The sequence below is a fragment of the Aquarana catesbeiana genome, linkage group LG03 (assembly GCF_042186555.1).
Source record: "Aquarana catesbeiana isolate 2022-GZ linkage group LG03, ASM4218655v1, whole genome shotgun sequence".
NCBI lineage: Eukaryota > Metazoa > Chordata > Amphibia > Anura > Ranidae > Aquarana > Aquarana catesbeiana.
In genome coordinates this window covers 379,066,608-379,083,608 of record NC_133326.1, presented here as the reverse complement: position 1 = coordinate 379,083,608, position 17,001 = coordinate 379,066,608, and the positions used below count along the sequence as shown (strand labels likewise).

Below are 17,001 nucleotides of genomic sequence, written 5' to 3'. Positions count from 1 at the left end.
TATTGGTCTATTTTGACTGAAGATCCAATCCTTGCAAATGTAGTGACTAAAAATCCAAAAATAACATACAAGAAAGCTGGATCTATTGGTGGATTGCTGACACAGAGTGAATACATAGGTAACTCAAGGATGGACCCCTGCAAGACTTGGGGTACTTATCCTTGCAGATCCTGTTCGCAATGTGCAGTTATTGGCAAGAGGACCTCATTTACACTGCCTAATGGGGAACGTTTCTGCCTTAGGCATTTTGCGAACTGCAAAACGCAGGTTGTGATTTACCTCATGAAGTGTCAATGTGGTGCATTCTATGTGGGCAAGATACGGCAGGAATTGGGCAAACGCATTGAAGAACACATGCACAGTATGAGAATAGGCAATCTGTACTTACCCCGGGCAGACACATTGTCAGGAGACATAATTACAGACTGCCTAATGTTAATTTCACAGTTTTGGACAGAATACATATTCCTACCAGAGGAGGCGACTGGAATAAGATTCTGCGCCAGCGTGAAATGCGGTGAATCAGATATCTTAGGGCTACAACTCCTCCAGGCCTCAATAAGGCAGAGAGCTTTAAGCCCTTTCTGGATGGCTTTAGCTCAGGAAAAACAGATTAACCACTTCAGCCCTGGGAGGATTTGCCCCCTTCCTGACCTGAGCACTTTTTGCAATTCTGCACTGCGTCATTTTAACTGAAATTGCGCGGTCGTGCTTCGTTACATCAAAACAAACATTTACATCATTTTTTTCCCACAAATAGAGTTTTCTTTTGGTGGTATTTGATCACCTCTGTGGTTTTTATTTTTTGCGCTATAAACAAAAAAAAAAGAGCAAGGGGGTGATCAAGGGGTTAAGTGTGTCCTAGGGAGTGATTCTAACTGTAGGGGGGGATGGGTTCACTACAACATGACAGATCACTGCTCCCGATGACAAGGAGCAGTAGATCTCTGTGATGATGCTAGGCAGAACAGAGAAATGCCTTGTTTACATAGGCATCTCCCAGTTCTGCCGCTCCGTGACGCGATTGCGGGACACCAACGGACATAGATTCCGCGGGACCCGCAGGCACGGTCATGCAGTATGCGGCGGGCGCATGCCCACTAGCCCGCAAATTAAAGGGGACATACCTGTACGCTGATTTGCCCACCGCGGCCATTGTGCCGACGTATATCGGCATGCAGCGGTCGGCAAGTGGTTAACCAAGGGAATCCCCTAATGGGATGATTCAATGAATATGTATTCTCCCCCACATATATATGTATTTTAGTTCTCAAGTGAGGGGTGTTGTTCATAAATAGGTGGTTTCTTCCCTTTTTTCTATTCTAATCCAAATCCATTCTTCCTTATGGATGGGATTTCTGTAGATAATATTTGGAGGTGACTTTTCTTCCTCCTAGCCCCGTAGTGGGATTTCCTCGTCCTTATACTTTGGGAGCGGAAATATTGATGTTACACCTTTGGGTTTCTTTTCCTTTTTTTTCTTTTTTTGTAATATTTAGGTTCTTTCCTTTGCTCTATTTTCTGTTTGCATTTTTTCACTCCATTCGGACTGAGGTGTATGCGACAGTCTATTGAGGGAATGGCACATATTACAATCATTTCTCTTTTGGTTTGTAATGGCAGAGGCATTTCCCAGTTGGTGTAAATTATGTCGTCTTTTTCCATGCTCTCACACCTGTTCCCGGAACACAAGGGCCCTGATGTTTTATATTGGGCCTGTTTTGTCCTCCTCTGGTTGTGTTGGTAATCCAATCACCAGAGGTTGCTTTTGTGTCGGCGGCTTTTGTCTCCAATAGGGCCGCCAATTCGGTCTCTGGATGTTGTCATCAGACAGACCAGATGTGATGCAGCAATGCGGGATGCGCCAGTGATGCGTTTGACGTCATCGCGGGGCACCTGTGCAGCATATGGAGACGCAGGGGACTGCAGTTGGCGCCATTCCTCCCCTCCACATCATATATGGAGGAGTCAAAACCGGTGGAGCCGCGCCAATACAGGTGGCAGAAATTCTACTACTCTGGGACACTTGGACTTTATAAGCAAACTGCCCCTAACAGTAAATAACCTTTAAGTTTAGGGTTTGCAAACCGGCTCTCTTGAGGGATGTTTTTACACCCCAACAGATGGAGCTGTAGTGTGGGTAATGTATGTGTATACATATCACCCATTGGACTTATTTCTTTTTATATGTCTTTAAATAGCCCACGGTGTTCCTCTCTGCTTTGCGTGCCATATGTTTGGATCACATCCAGCAGTCCTGTACAGGGTGAGGGGCAATTTATGCAGATCTTGGATTTTTTCCACCGAGATATGGGGAATACTTCTGCCAAAAGTTACTTAAAACATGTATTTAGAACGTTTAAGTGTTCATGTCATATGTTTGCAGCCATTGAAAATATGTACTTTATATGGTACTTATATGAATGCTACATTTTGTATTTTCAGAAATGGTATAAATACCTAAATATGATTTTGCTTATGCATTTATTATTCGAAACGCGTTGGATATCCCTCTACCATCCGGTTTCCACTGGTGGTCCTTCAGCAAGTAGTTGGGAAATACCACTTCCATCCAATACATCATGCTTTGTTTTTAATCTTTGTATAATTATGCAACATGTTGAATTTTTCTACTCAATTTGTCTTTTTTATATGTTAAAAGAAAATTTCTTATATATAGAATTTCTAAAATATTATTTCTTTGCCTTAAAAATCCCAAACTAGAGTTTTTTTCACATTTTTCTTGTTACCATAGGGATGATGGCAATTACACACCTAGTCACATGAGCTGTTTCATTTTTCCGATGACTCGCTTAGTTGCCACTACCAATCTCAGAAAGAAGGGATTTCACTGCGATTGAGAAAAACACAATCAGGTGATAGTTTGTGGAATTACTGTTGAGCTTCTGGAAACTTTGTTGAAATTATTCCTGAACCTTTGCGTCACTTATTACTGATCCCCTCTGCACTCTCTCTTTAAGCCACAGCCAGTATTCAGCACAAAGAAAATCACACCCAACTTTTCCTGTGGCGCAGAGCACCGCACTTTTTCTCAGCTGCGGGGGCCCAACTTATGATCTTGCACACAGGCCTACTGCTTTCAGAAAATTCCCCTGACCTGAGCTCATCCATTCCATATGCTTGTATGAGACATCACATACAAGCATATGGGCTGGATGCGAGAGTTGGATCAGCAGGATGAGTGTGCCAGGACAGGTAGATGTGTCTCCTCTCTGCTTCCTCTCACCACTCTGCATATCATAGATGAGAAGAGGGTACAGCGGTGGGGAAAATGAGCAGGAGGGGTTCAGAGGTGGGACAGATGAGCAGGAGGGTACAGTGGTGGAAGAGATGAGAAGGGGGTTCAGTGGGACAGAAGAGTGGGGGGGGGGGGGGGTTACAGTGGTGGGACAGATGAGCAGGGGGGGTTCAGTGTTGGGACAGAAAAGCAGGGGGGTAGAGCAGTTGTGCAGAGTAGTGGGGCAGATGTGAAAGGAGGTGTATTGGTGGGACAGATGAGCAGGGGGTTACAGTGGTGGGGCAGGAGAGCAGGGGGGGTACAGAGGTGAGACAGATGTGCAGGAGGTACATTAATGGGGCAGATGAGCAGATGGGTTCAGTGTTAGTACAGATGAGAAGGCGATTCAGTAGTGAGACAGAAGAGCATGGGGATACGGTGGTGAAACAGATGTGCAGGGAGGTACAGTGGTCGGGCAGATGAGAAAAGGGGTATATTGATTGGGCAGATGAGCAGGGGGTTACAGTGGTGGGACAGAAGAGCAAGGGGGTACAGTGGTGGGACAGATGTGCGGGAGGTACAGTTTTGGGAGAAATGAGAAGGGGGTTCAGCAGTGGGACAGAAAAGCAGGGGGGGTACAGTAATGGAGCAGATGAGCAGGGGGTTACAGTTAGAGGTGAACCGAAATTTTGGCCGCCGAAATTATCGGACGAAAACTCAGTTTTTGGTATCGGTCGAAAGGGGGTGGAGTCCTCCCCAGATGCCGCCCATTGCGGGAGTGTCAACCTGGCATGCCCAGTCCTCCACCCCTCCCTCCTCCTCGCCGCGATCATCGTGTGTCATAGAGCTGAATTGCACGGACCGCAGTAACAATCTCCCGCCTCCTGTGATAGATGGCACACTGATCCAATGGAAGGACATTGAATCAGAGTGACATATCACAGGAGGTGGGACATTGTTACTGCAGCCTGGGCAATTCAATTCCGCTCCATTGCATATGACGGGCACTGGTGAGGCTGCTGGGCACTGGCAGGCTGCATATGATGGGCACTGGTGAGACTGCTGGGCACAGGCAGGCTGCATGTGACGGGCACTGGTGAGGCTGCATGTGACGGGCACTGGTGAGGCTGCATTGATTTCTTGCATCATGTCTGCTAGAGGTGCACCGAATGGAAATTTTGCTAATACTATTAGCAGTGTGTTTAAGAGACTGCAGACATGATACAAGGAGGTGATCAGAGGCTGCAGACATGATACAAGAGATGGTCAGAGACTGCAGACATGATACAAGAGATGGTCAGAGACTGCAGACATGATACAAGAGATGGTCAGAGACTGCAGACATGATACAAGAGATGGTCAGAGACTGCAGACATGATACAAGAGATGGTCAGAGACTGCAGACATGATACAAGAGATGGTCAGAGACTGCAGACATGATACAAGAGATGGTCAGAGACTGCAGGCATGATACAAGAGATGGTCAGAGACTGCAGGCATGATACAAGAGATGGTCAGAGACTGCAGGCATGATACAAGAGATGGTCAGAGACTGCAGGCATGATACAAGAGATGGTCAGAGACTGCAGGCATGATACAAGAGATGGTCAGAGACTGCAGGCATGATACAAGAGATGGTCAGAGACTGCAGGCATGATACAAGAGATGGTCAGAGACTGCAGACATGATACAAGAGATGGTCAGAGACTGCAGACATGATACAAGAGATGGTCAGAGACTGCGGACATGATACAAGAGATGGTCAGAGACTGCGGACATGATACAAGAGATGGTCAGAGACTGCGGACATGATACAAGAGATGGTCAGAGACTGCGGACATGATACAAGAGATGGTCAGAGACTGCGGACATGATACAAGAGATGGTTAGTGACTGAAGACATGATACAAGAGATGGGCAGAGGCTGCGGACGTGATACAAAAGATGGTCAGAGACTGCGGACGTGATACAAGAGATGGTCAGAGACTGAGGACATCATACAACAGATGGTTAGAGATTGCAGTAGACATGTGCACTGCTGAAAAATCTGTAAATTTTCATTTTATTCGTTTTTTTCGGAAATTTGAAAATCCAAAAATTCGAAATAACTAACAATAACTAACTATTAAAGTGGTTAGCCCTCTGGGACCACTTTTACCTACAGGTAAGCCTAGATTAAGGCTTACCTGTAGCTGCAACAAATATCTCCTAAACCTACACAGTTTAGGAGATATTTGCAAAAGACTGGCACCGATGTCTATGGCACATGCGCCGTAGACAGCGGTGCGCAGGCGCACTGAGCATGCCGCTAACGGCGATCATGCCGTTAGTGGAAGCTCCCTCGCGCATGCGCGGGAGTGATGTCATCGCAGCTCCGGCCAGTCACAGCGCCGGAGCCGCGATATCCAGAAGTCACTCTGGGATAGATGGCGGCGATGAAGGAGAAGAACGAGGGTCGCTTCGGGGGCTTCCATCTAAGGTAAGTTATTCATAATGAGCTAGTATGCTTTGCATACTAGCTCATTATGCCTTTGCCTTACAGGGTGTGTTTTTTTTTTCCTGCCTTTACTTCCTCTTTAAATTATAGGTATTGGAATTTCCTTTCAAATTTGGCTGTTAGTGAACATAACAAATACGAATTTATATAAAATTACAAATTATCGAAATAAAGAATGCCGCATCTAAACAAATGGAACGGAACAAAATAATAATAAAATAAGTTTTTATTATTATTATTAATTTGTTACGTTCTATTCGTTTAGATACGGCATTCGTTATTATAGATAATTTGTAACTTCAGATAAATTCGTATTCGTTACATTCACTAACAGTCAAGTTTGAAAGGAAATTCCAATACCTATAATTTAATAGTTCGTTATTAGTAGTTATTTCAGATTTTCACATTTTCTGTTTTTTTTTAATTTTCGGATTGTCTTTCTTTTGAATTTTTGGATCTTCATTCTTAATTCTTGGACTTCTGAATTTCTGGAATTTTGAAGTTTTGAATTTTAGAAAATTCGGATATTTCCAAATTAACGAATTTGTCTAAATTTGTTAAAAAACAAAATTTGGAACTAAACAAATTGCATATGTCTAGATTGCAGACATGATACAAGAGATGGTTAGAGACTGCAGACTGCATTTTTCTTGACCTCTCTTGCACTAAAAGGTGCCAATAATGGCCAACAATAAATTAATTTAAATTAATGATATTAATTAAAAAGTCAAATATAATACAATTCTATATAAAAATATAAATATTTTTTAAAAACTGTCATTTATGGTTTTCGGCAAAGTGCATCCTGCATTTTCGGTTTCGGCACCAAAATTTCCATTCGGTGCACCCCTAGTTACAGTGGTTGGACAGATGGGGGGGGGGGGGGGGGGGGGTTTCAGTGTTGGGCCAGGTGAGAATGTGGTTACAGTGGCGAGAAAGATGAGGGGGGGGGGTTTAGATTTGGGGCAGATAAGGGGCTTCAGCAGTGGATCAGAAGAGCAGGGGGGTACAGTGGTGGGGCAGATGTGAAAGGAGGTGCATTGGTGGGACAGATAAGCAGGGGGTTACAAGGGTTGGGCAGAAGAGCAGGGGGTACAGAGGTGGGGCAGATGTACAGGTGGTACAGTGGCAGGGCAGAGGAGAAAGGAGGTACATTGGTGGGACAGATGAGCAGGGGGGTTACAGAGGTGGGGCAAATGTGCAGAGAGGTGCAAAGGAGAAAGGAGGTACATCGGTGGAACACATGAGCAGGGGGTTACAGTGGTGGGGCAGAAAAGCATGGGGGACAGAGGTGGGACAGAGGTGCAGGAGGTATAGTTGTGGGGCAGATGAGAAAGGGGGTTACAGTGGTGGGGCAGATGAGCAGATGGTTCAGTGGTGAAACAGAAGAGCATGGGGGTATGGCAGTGGAGCAGATGAGCAGGGGGTTACAGATGAGCAGAAGGTTACAGCCGTGGAGCAAGGGTGTACAGAGGTGGGGCAAATGTGCAGAGGAGAAAGGAGGTACATCGGTGGAACACATGGGGGTTACAGTGGTGGGGCAGAAGAGCAGGGGGTTACAGTGGTGGGGCAGAAGAGCAGGGGGAACAGAGGTGGGAAAGATGTGCGGGGGGGGGGGGCAGTGATGGGGCAGATGGGCCAGATGGGCAGTGACGGGGCACATGTGCAGGGTAGGGCAGTGACGGGGCACATGTGCAGGGTAGGGCAGTGACGGGGCACATGTGCAGGGTAGGGCAGTGACGGGGCACATGTGCAGGGTAGGGCAGTGACGGGGCACATGTGCAGGGTAGGGCAGTGACGGGGCACATGTGCAGGGTAGGGCAGTGACGGGGCACATGTGCAGGGTAGGGCAGTGACGGGGCACATGTGCAGGGTAGGGCAGTGACGGGGCACATGTGCAGGGTAGGACAGTGACGGGGTACATGTGCAGGGTAGGACAGTGACGGGGTACATGTGCAGGGTAGGGCAGTGACGGGGCAGATGTGCAGGGTAGGGCAGTGAGGGAGCAGATGTGCAGGGTAGGACAGTGATGGGGCAGATGAGCAGGGTAGGACAGTGATGGGGCAGATGAGCAGGGTAGGACAGTGATGGGGCAGATGAGCAGGGTAGGACAGTGATGGGGCAGATGAGCAGGGTAGGACACTGACGGGGCAGATGTGCAGGGTAGGACACTGACGGGGCAGATGTGCAGGGTAGGACACTGACGGGGCAGATGTGCAGGGTAGGACACTGACGGGGCAGATGTGCAGGGTAGGACACTGACGGGGCAGATGAGCAGGGTAGGACACTGACGGGGCAGATGAGCAGGGTAGGACACTGACGGGGCAGATGAGCAGGGTAGGACAGTGATGGGGCAGATGAGCAGGGTAGGACAGTGATGGGGCAGATGAGCAGGGTAGGACAGTGATGGGGCAGATGAGCAGGGTAGGACAGTGACGGGGCAGATGTGCAGGGTAGGACAGTGACGGGGCAGATGTGCAGGGTAGGACACTGACGGGGCAGATGTGCAGGGTAGGACACTGACGGGGCAGATGAGCAGGGTAGGACACTGACGGGGCAGATGAGCAGGGTAGGACACTGACGGGGCAGATGAGCAGGGTAGGACAGTGATGGGGCAGATGAGCAGGGTAGGACACTGACGGGGCAGATGAGCAGGGTAGGACACTGACGGGGCAGATGAGCAGGGTAGGACAGTGATGGGGCAGATGAGCAGGGTAGGACAGTGATGGGGCAGATGAGCAGGGTAGGACAGTGATGGGGCAGATGAGCAGGGTAGGACAGTGATGGGGCAGATGTGCAAGGGTGGGGGCAGTGGTGAATCAGATTTGCAGGCGGGACAGTGATCTGAGGTGTGAAGGTGCAGGAATTGGGGCTGATCTGAGGCATGAGAGTGCGGGATGTTAATTTATCACTATTACTCAAGTAGTAGTACAGCAATTACTTTATAGAAAATCCTTCTCGTGATTGAGAGTGTGAAGTTGACTTTTTTGTTATAAAAATCGCCACTCTCGATTTCTTTGAAAACATTTTTTGGCACACTGTGCTTAAAAGGTTGCCTACCCCTGTGGTAAGAAATAAAATGTGTGAAGACTATATCCCAGCGTGGATACATAAATAAATACAAACAATTGGATTTAAATCAATTTTTTTCTTTTATCAAATTTATTTTAATAAAATGCTTTTGGAGTAAAAATCTATATAAAGATAGTTTTCTATTTAGGATACATTAATAATTTAGTTTATTCAGCCAGAAATAGAGTTTAGTTATGTAGCATGATTCTGTATATTCTGCAATATTTACATTTTGGTAAACTCATTCAGTGAATCCAAGCTCTAGAAGCTGAGATAACATGCACTACATTGATGCATTCACACAATTTCACAGTAACCATGAGATAAAACAAAGTTCAGGAATATTCCTTTATCCTATTGTTTTGCAAATCTATGTCCACTACAAACTGTATGATTGAATTAGTTCTGATATCGCTTTTTACTAACCTGACAGCTTATTATTCTAAATAGGAAACCTTCATTTTGTTTGCAAATATTAAAGATTCTAACTACCAGCAAGAAGTTCTTACATTTAAAGAGCACTTGTCATTTCAGATCCATCAACACCTGTTAGCGGTCATCCACTCACCTGCTGCCGCCACGTCCCTCACCTTGTTGTGTCACTGCTGCATCACCAGCCGTCCCATTAAAGTGAATAGGACTGTCGGTGAGTCAACAGCAGGTCAGAGGAGGAGACGCTGCAGGACAGAGATGACAGTTGCTCTTAAAAAATGATGATTTGAATAGAGTTGATTTAAAACAAACCTTTTTACTAGCGATTTAAATCAAGTCCACCCTGCTATGTCCTATTTTGGGATCACAGATGATGGTCAAATAAAAATTCGATGTTGGACTAGAAGTATGATTCGCCTTTGTTCAGTATTGTTAATAAACATAGCAAAAGATCCTTAAAAAAAAATAAAAAACACAACCTAGAACAAAGATTTTCAAAGATGATAGCCCACAATAATCTAGCCTTAATTAAGGAGATACATATATTTGTATGAAGAACAATTTTACTATAGAATTGGGACTTTTTAGAAATATAAAAATGTTCCATTAGAATCAACCTTAGCAATATTATCGATTGAGGCAGTAGCTGCTTTTACTAAAAGAAACATTGTGATTGATAAGGTGTCTCTAGAAAGAGCATATCCACGCACTTCTACTTCATAGTATGTATGATGCAAGTCATTGGTGAATAAAACAGCTCTCCATTAGGCATCATACTGCTGATCTTTGCCCAGGCCCACTTTTCATCCATTGCACAAGATCTCTGTAGAAAAGCTCTTCTTATTCCAAGAAGTTACCCCTGATGACACCATCTGCATTAATAAAAGGCAGAATTTAGCAGGCTATGACTTCCGTGAGGCTGAAAGAACAGCGTATGCATTGGCACTGACACAACAGGAAGTGCCCTGCTGCTCCCGATCACATTAATGGTTCACTTCATCAATATTGTACTGCTTTGTTTACATATCCTATTGCCTATTAAAGAGGGGTAAGAGATCACTGCCAAAGAATTGCTTAGCTGTCATAATATATATATATATATATATATATATATATATATATATATATATATATATATATATATATATTTTGCAAGCATCAATTGTTTTGCTCCTTTAAAGATTAATATGACATCATCAATAGTTTTGCTGTTATACAATTAGTGATCCAAAAACCATAAAAACTGTTTACATCCCAATTTATACCTTTGAAGGCAATCAGCAACTTATATTTATAATAAATAAATGGATGCCTTCAACAATTACTTTTTGTTATAGCATACCATCTTCTTATACAGCCAGCATTTACTGGTATAACCAGAAAGGTGTCAATGGTACCAACTTTTGCCAGATCCAACCAAGGTGACACCCACCTGATGTACAGATAAACAGTCTCAGTACAGAGGGGCAATAGATAAGAGGACGGGAAAGAAGAGGCCACTGTAAGACAAGGGAATGCAGCTAGTAACCAGCAAGAAAACAAAAGATAAGGAACAGAATCCTTACAGTTTCCAGAAAAGCAGGTTACCATTGGTGGTGTAAGGGGGTGTGGTACAAGTGACCATAGTTAAAGAAGTCTTTAAAATGTCAATGATAAACCAAAGAGGTACCACCTAATTTAATAAATTCTTTAAGCTAGGATTATTTCCTCCCTGTGTGATAGAGCTGCACAATTAATCGTCAAGAATCGTTATCGCGATCTTGACTAAAGTGTTTCACAATTCTTTCTATGCAAAGAATTCTCTCTGTTCTTCTGAAGCCACAGCGCTCAAAAGAAAGGAAGAGAAAAACCTGGCAGTCTGCCAAGAAACAAAACATTCTTTATCAGTTGAACTTAAGTATAAACATTGTAACAATTTGTCAAAGGAATAGACTTCCTGTGTAAGGGCCCTTTCACACTGGAGCGTTTGCAGGCGTGCGCTAATAATAGCGCCTGCAAACCGACCCGAAAGTGCCGCTGCTTTGTCTCCAGTGTGAAAGCCCCGAGGGCTTTCACACTGGAGCGGTGCGGTAGCAGGACGCTAAAAAAAGTCCTGCTAGCAGCATCTTCGGAGCGGTGAAGGAGCGGTGTGTATACCGCTCCTGCCCATTGAAATCAATGGGACGGCGCGGCTATACCGCCGGCAAAGCGCCTCTGCAGAGGCGCTTTGCGGTGGTTTTTAACCCTTTCTCGGCTGCTAATGGGGGGGTAAAACCACTCCGCTAGCGGCCGAATACCGACGGTAAAGCGCTGCTTACAATAGCGGCGCTTTACCGCCGACGCCGCCCCAGTGTGAAAGGGTCCCAAGTGAAAAAGTTTAACCACTAAACCTTTTTCTGACATTTGTTGGTTTCAAGTTAAAATCATTTTTTTTGCTAGAAAATTACTTAGAACCCCCAAACATATATATATTTTTTTAGTAGACACCCTAGAGAATAAAATGGTGGTTGTTGCAATATTTTATGTCACACTGTATTTGCGCAGCGGTCTTTCAAATGCAATTTTTTGGGGAAAAATTACTTCAATGAATAGAAAAAAAAAAAAAAATCTAACCAGTAAAGTTAGCCCATTTTTTTTTGTATAACGTTAAAGATTTTACAGCACGAGAATCGTGAGAGAATTGTGATCTTTTTATTCCAAGCAAAAAAAAAATCGTGATTCTCATTTTGGCCAGAATCGTGCAGCTCTACTGTGTGGTTAGGATGTAGTGAAGGAATCATCTTTGGTGAGGACACCTGGACAGGTAAGTGTCCTTATTTTAAAAGTCAGAAGCTATAGTACTTGTAGCTGCTGACTTTTCATTTTTTGGGGGGGGGCCTGGAGCTCACCTTTAACTAAGTAGGGAAGAAAGGATAAGAATGACAGCCCTGTACCTTGGAAAAGGGGAGGATGATAGCCTTCCATCTGGCTATGGTTGCCCTCATATCCCTCATATGCCCTCATATCCTGACAGGTTCCTTTAAATGTTTCATATATTAATCGAGATCAGAAAATTAGACAATTCAACAATCTTTGCATTTTAGTGCTAATAAGAAGTATTACACGTCATTAGTTGCATACGAACCAACCAATCCACACATTGTGCTTCTGTAAGGCTGTTCCTCTTTCCGTTGCTCTTGTGGCCCCCAACTAGTTAGTTATAAATACTAGCTATGCAGTGTGTACTATCAGATCACTAATTGTAAGCCTTTAAAAAAAATGCTACAGGGTTAGACAAACTGCAAATGCCAAACAACTAAGCGATGGGGGGGGGGGGGGGGGGGGGGGGGAGAAAAAAACCTTGCTAGCTCCTAGAAAAATATCTTCATCCAGAGCCACTCATTTATTTCTGCATGCGTTTAAGTGCTCGGATGTGTGGTTACATGGGTACAGCTGCAGCATCTCTCAGCCCGTCATTGATTTGTGGCTGCATGCAAAACACGTGTGAATGTGACGATCTAGGAGCGCAGAGAGAAAGCACACGGAACCCAACTTATGGGAGTTTATTGGGGAATGCGAGTGTACAGTAAAGCCCCGTAGACACGATCCGAAAATCGTACGAAAAATGCCACGATCGAACCGATCGTACGATAATCGGATCGTTAGTACAGAGCTTTCGAGAGCCGATCAGGACAGTTCATCCGATATTATTCTATCGGACATGCACGGAAATTTGTTTCGTATGATGCCAGATCGTACGATTTTCGTTTAATCAGTACAGCCATCGTTCGAAAATCCAATACAAATGCATTACAACACATGACATCACTTCCAAATTTTTATTCTGTCGTACGGGAATTTTCATGACTTTAGCAAACTCATCAGATTCGACGTGAGATTAGCATGCAAAAAAGATCATTCGTCCGATAATCGGATCGTGTGCAACGGGCATGAGGGTGGCAGTAGGATACAACACAAAGAAGCAATCCACGGGGCAACAATGTATCACAACACTGATAAAGAGTCTACGGAATGGCAATAGGGCACCGCAATAGGGAAACAGTCCACAGGGCGACCAGAAGGTAAAGCAAGGGAGAATGATACTCAGGATGGCAATATGGGACAGCAAAGGAGAAATAGTCCACCTGGCAACCAGAAGGTACCACAAGGGTTAAATGATCCTCAGGACGGCAATATGCGACAGCAAAATGGGTAATAGTCCACAGAGCAACTATAAGGTACAGCAAGGGTTGAATGATCCTCAGGAAGGCAATATGTGACAGTAAAAGGGAAAACAGTCCACAGGCCAACCAGAAGGTACAGCAAGGAAGAAGGGGCAGCTATATGGTACAGCAAAGGAGGCTAACTGGGTTCAGGGACTCATGCTTAGGTCGCCAGAGGGCTGTGGCCTCTGGTGGGGTGGACTGGGCGCCGGATGGCTTGTCCCAATGGGTCCATGGAGGCAGGGTCTTGGCAGCCTGTGCTAGATCTGGGGGGGGGGGGGGGGGGAGAACACAAGGTGCAGGCAGAGAGGCAGTTGGGCAAATGGGAGGTTGAGGGTCACTCCTGGAGGCCTGACCGGGGATCCTCACAGGCACATGTAGCACACAGGGCTGGCAGCAGGGGAAAAACAAAATAGACTACTTTGTCCAGCTCAGGATATATCTGAGCCGGGGCACAAATTTTTGAAGAGGCAATCTGATGCTGAGCATCAGAGTGCCCCCCCCCACGAGGCTGCATCAGATGTGCAGCTGGGGGGCAAGCTCCTTGTTCTCTAGTCGGAGAAGAAAAGTGCGCTGTGCCCGCTAGACCCTGGCGTGTGGGGGAAGGATGTCTGCAGCCAGCGTGAGGAGATCACAGCACTGGCCACAGCAGGGGATCTGACCCCCTGGTGCCCCACACACAGAAGGTGTGGAGAGTTGGGGGCAGTGTGCAACAGCCAGGTACCGAATGTATTGCTCCCTGCACGTATGTGATGTGGAGAGGTGGGGGGCGTGCGGGGAGCAGAGAGGGAAGATGGATACCATGAAAGTAACTCCTGCTGCTTTCAATCAAATCCTGTGAGGAGGGAGCAGGGGATGGGGCCAAGCCACTCTGTGTGCGTCTATGGATGCACACAGCCCAGGCTTAGAAGTAAGCTCACACGTGCACCTCTATAGCAAGCATCTTGCTATGGTGGCGAATGCAGAACAGCAGAAGCCAAAAGCACCGGCAGGGTCCCCAGAATAGGAGATTCAGGGCCACTCTGTGCAATAGTATTGCACAGAGCAGATAATTACGGTATTTAAAAAAAAAAAACACCCTTTATAACTGCTTTAACACCTATATGGAACATAAAAATTTACAAACTGCAAAAGTGGGCATTCTTAAAAAATTAAGTGGCAGTTGGACCTTGTACATATGGAACTTTGTGGCTTCAGATTTTAAAACGTATCCACCACCTGTGTGGCTACTTGCCGCACTCTACCTGGTCCAAACAGATCATTCAGTAAGGGAAGAAAAAGTTGAAATCAACAACACCAGACATGAAGCAAGCCCTGGCGCTTTTCCTTGCTCTCCTGCGTCTGAGAGGGGGGCAGATTTTTGAACATCAGGAATGTGCACCCCATAAATTAGGAACACCATACATGTCCTTGCCTATTTTAACCAGGATTGGCTCACGTTTCCCTGAAACATCCAGGAGTGCTTTGTGCTATAGAATTGAAGGAACAGAAAGCATCAAAACATGTTGGTTGAGCTAGATGGAATTGTGTCTTTTTTTCAACCAGATTAACTAGGTTTTTCCTCTGCAGAATAGATGACAGTGATTGTGTATAATATCATTTTTATATGGGATTTATATAGCGGCAACAGTTTGCACAGTGTATTGTAAATTGTACTGTCTCCCTTTATATTGTAAAATGATTACAATACAGAAGGAATAGGAGGGCCCCGCTTATATTATCATCATACAGGATTTATATAGCGGCAACAGTTTGCGCAGAACTTTACTTAGGATGAGCTCTGACGTGTTCGCACACTCCACGCAGAGCCCGCCAGGAAGTCGGCACGGCGCTAATCACAGGCAGTGAGACATTTCCCAATGTGCGGCTGCAGAGATTGGGAAATGTCTCACTGCCTGTGATTGGCGCCGTGCCGACTTCCTGGCGGGCTCTGCGTGGAGTGTGCGAACACGTCAGAGCTCATCCTTAAACTTTACAATATAAAGAGTGACAATACAATTCAATAAAAGAGGGTTAGAAGAGTCCTGCTCCTGTGAGCTTACAATCTAATATATAAAAAAAAAAAAAAATTCCCATGGGTGGGAATTACCTAATACTGGAGCAGCTGTGCATGCCAACCAGTTTCTAACTTTCATTTTCAAAATTTAACTGAACAAGCCAAAGATAGAAGCTGATTGGTTACTATGCACAGCTGCTCCAGATTTAGTATATCCCCCCCCCCCAATAGAATTCAGTACATTTCAGACTCCTTTTGCTTGCAGTCTCTTGTTTATAAAACCTGGAGCCAGAGACAACTGGCGCTGTTGCCCATAGCAAGTATAGATCCATCATTATTTTGTACTTTAACGCAGGCTAGAGAAATAAACACCTGACAAGCAATCTAACTACTAATAAAATAAAACCCACTTCTATTGTGATTAGTAAGTCTCTCCATATGTTGGGTTACATACCAGATGTTGTTTATCAAACCACCAAGTTATATGATTTGTGATCAAATCCCTGGGCACACATTTCCTAAGCTGCCCACATAATAACCTATAGCAAACATCCATCAGGACCCCCAGCCTTTCCTTTACATTTATCAACCTACAGGAATACTATAGGGTACAAAGCATGCTCTCTATAACCTACCTGTACAACCAAAGGATCACACCTAGCTGATCAGTTCTGTGATCACAGGAAAAGTGATCGATTGATTGATTGATTGATGAGAAATAACAGCCTGTCTGCCATCCAGCTTATTAGTAATATGTGTTCACAGCTCCTTGAAATTCTCCACTGTTGTTAATAAAATGAGTCTTAGCAACAGCTTCCCTCTTACCTGGATTTCAGGGAGGATCTATTGAAGATCTGCATACATCCTGCTGAACATTCTCAGCACCCCATAGAGGAATGATCAGCCATATGCTGCCTGATAAAAGTCGAATGGCTTCGCCTGGTGTAAGTCCGAACTAAACAGTGTCAGCCCCCAGCCTGTGTTCCTGCTATCCTCTACACTACTTCTGTGCAGAAAGGTAACTGGCAGGCTTGTGGCTTCTACACCAATCACAGGGCGGGGGAGGGGCTGGGAACACTAACCTGAAACTCTGATGTCACACTGAAAACAGTTTAACCTGTGCCTAGAACTACAACACTAGATCATGCTTGGGTTTGTCAGAATCAGTGCTCAGAAGAAGCTGAAAAGCTCCAGTCCGTCAGAGGTTAATCCCTGACTGTCAACGAGAAGCCCTGGAAGTGCTTTGGTTGCCGAGGAGTTAAATCTGTAATGGCTACAGTCATACAAATTACTTTTTTTTTTTTCTTTTTTTTGCAGAATCATTTTATTTTTTTCCCCTTCTTTTGTATGTTGAAGCATCTTCAGGCTGTTATTTGAAATGAGATTTTTTATATATTAGAAAGCCTGAGAACTTCAGTGGTGTGGGTGCGCAATGTTATCGCTATAGACTGTTGGCATCTGTGTGTGGCGCTGCAGGGCATTTTTGAAAAGCGCCCAGGTCCTTTTTGGCTGATTTCATGCATTTTAAGGTTTAGTTCACACCACAAAAACACTCTCCAAATCCATTCTGGAGAGTTTCCGCATG

General features: G+C 45.0%; 1 protein-coding gene across 3 annotated transcripts in view; it reads right to left on the bottom strand.

The window, feature by feature from the left end:
• SHROOM1 (shroom family member 1) overlaps nt 1–16,448 on the bottom strand; it is a 158,541-nt gene extending 142,093 nt beyond the window's left edge. For all 3 annotated transcript variants that reach the window (XM_073620663.1, XM_073620664.1, XM_073620662.1), the window contains exon 1: nt 16,242–16,448. The gene's annotated coding sequence lies outside the window, so the exon portion shown is untranslated. The remainder of the gene's footprint in view (nt 1–16,241) is intronic.
• Between the last annotated feature and the right edge of the window lie 553 nt (nt 16,449–17,001).